Genomic DNA, 2,838 nt, shown 5'->3' with positions numbered 1-2,838 from the left:
AATAACCTAACATTTCACCTTAAAACACTAGAAAAAGAACAAACAAAGTCCCAAATTGGTAGAAGGAAGGAAATAAAAATTAGAGCAAAAGTAAATAAAATAGAGAACAAAAATGCAATAGAAGAATTAATGAAACAAAGACCTGGTTCCTCAAAAAAATTAATAAAATTGGCAAACCTCCGGTTAGACTCATTAAGGATAAAAGAGAAAAGACTCAAGGAAACAAAATCAGAAATGAAAGTGGAGAAGTTACAATGGACATTACAAAAATGCAAAGGCCTGTACAAGAATACTGTGAAAGGCTAAATGCCACCAAATTTGATAACCTAGAAGAAATAGACAAATTTTTAGAATTATATAACCTTCCTAGACTGAATCATGAAGAACTGGAAAATCTAAATAGACTGATCAATAGTAAGGAAATTAAAACAAGCATCAAAACCTCTCAAAAAGTACAAGCCCAGGACCAGATGCCTTCACTAGTGAATTCTACCAAACATTCAAAGAGATTTAATACCTATCCTTCTCAAACTCTTTCAAAAAATTGAAGAAGAGACAATATTTCCTAATTCATTTTCTGAGTCCAACATTATTCTAATACAAAAACCTGGCAAAGACAACAGAAAAAAAGAAAATTACAGACTGGTATCTCTGATTAATATAGATGCAAAAGTCCTTAATGAAATACTAGCAAATCAAATACGACAATTCATTTAAAAGATAAATACAGCATGATCAAATGCGGTTTATTCTGGGGGTGCAAGGATGGTTCAACATATGCAAATGGATCAATGTGATACACCACATTAACCAAATAAAAAATAAAAATCATATGATTATATCAATAGATTCAGAAAAAGCATTTGAAAAGATACATCTATTTATGGTTAAAACACTCAATAGAATGGATATAGAAGCAAAGTACCTCAACATAATAAAGGCTATATATGATAACCCCCCAGCTAATACACTGGTGAAAAACTGAAAGCTTTCCCTCTAAGATCAGGATCAAGAATAATGATATCTACTCTCACCACTGTTATTTAACATACTACTGAAAGTCCTAGCCAGAGCAATTAGACAAGAGAAAGAAAAGGCATCCAAACTGAGAATGGAGAAGTAATACAGTCACATTTTGCACGTGACATGATTTGTATAGAAAACCATAAAGACCACCAAAAAGCTATTAGAAACAATAAACAAATACAGTAAAGTTGCAAGATACAAAATCGATATACAAAAATCCATTGCATTTCTATATACTCACAATAAAATTTCAGAGAACTAAATGAAAAATATCCATTTGTGACTACAACAAAAGGAATAAAATACTTAGGAAACAACACAGGATATGAAAGACCTATACAGTGAAAACTATAAGACATTATTAAAATAAATAGAATAAGGCAAAGAAATGCAAAGATGGTTCATGGGTTGGAATTATCAACACAGTTAAAATGGCTATATACCCAAAGTTACATATAGATTTACTGCAAGCCCCATCAAAATCCCAATGGCAGTTCTTAAAGATATAGAACCAAAAAATATCAAATTTATATGGACCACGGGACACCAAATAGCCAAAGCAATTCTGAGAAGAAAGAACAAAGCAGGAGGTACCACCCTCCCTGACTTAAAATTATATTACTAATTGATAATAATCAAAACAGCATGGTACATCTATTTATGGTTAAAACACTCAATAGAATGGATATAGAAAGACAGACACACAGATCAATGGAACAGAATTCAGAGCCCAGAAATAAACCCAAATGTATATGAGCAACTAATTATCCACCATGGAGACAAAAATGTACAATAGAAAAAGCAAAGCCTCTTCAATAAACGGTGCTGAGAAAATTGGGAAGGCACATGCAAAATAATGAAACTAGACTGCTATTGACACCATTCATGAAAATTAACTAAAAGTGGATCGAAGACCTCAATGTAACACCTGAAACAAAAGCAGAGATGAAAACATCGGTACTAAACTTATGGACTTTGGTCTCAGAGAGAACTTTATGAATTTGATTCTTAAAGGCAAAGGAAGTAAAAGCAAAAGTAAATGAATAGTAGTATATCAAACTAAAAAAACTTCTGCACTGCAAAAGAAACCATTAACAAAACAAAAGGAGACCAATTGAATGGGAGAAGACGTTTGCAAACAATACCTCTGTGGGGGAATAACAAACTTTCCTTTATCTCCAAGGTTCTTATGGCTGATCTAATAATCAAATAGACATGATATAGTTTAGCAAGAGAAAATAATAAAATTTAATATATACATATGTATGGGAACCCCACATACATGAGGGAATCAGAGATCCCATATGCAGAAATTCCAATATAGAAAGAGAGATTGAGGTATATATGACATCTTAAACTATGGATTAAGTAACGTACCTTAAGAGCTTCAAAAGGTCATTGCAGAATGATAAAAACAGATGTTTAGTAAATACAAGTTTGCCCTGCCCTCTAAAAAGTAGTTCAAAGAAGGGGCTGAAGTTTCTCTTGAACCTGAAGCTAAAATTGCCTTTAGTTCAATGTAATCTGCATACCACTGAGGCACATCTTGGAGTGGCTTGTTCTGAACCCCAGCACCTCTGATAAGGGACTAAATAACTTATACAACTCAATAACAATGAGGCAGTCCAATTAAAAAATGAACAGAGGACCTGAACTGACACTTCTCCCAGGAAGACCTACAAATGGGCAACAGATATATGAAAAGATACTCAACTTCACCAGCTATAAGGAAAATGCAAATCAAAGCCACAATGAGATACCACCTCACACTTATGAGAATGTTTATTATCAACAAGACAAGAAATAACAAGT

The sequence above is a fragment of the Pteropus vampyrus genome, unplaced genomic scaffold (genome assembly GCF_000151845.1).
Source record: "Pteropus vampyrus isolate Shadow unplaced genomic scaffold, Pvam_2.0 Scaffold58, whole genome shotgun sequence".
NCBI lineage: Eukaryota > Metazoa > Chordata > Mammalia > Chiroptera > Pteropodidae > Pteropus > Pteropus vampyrus.
The sequence above is the reverse complement of the archived record's forward strand: the minus strand, read 5'-3'. Positions refer to the sequence as shown.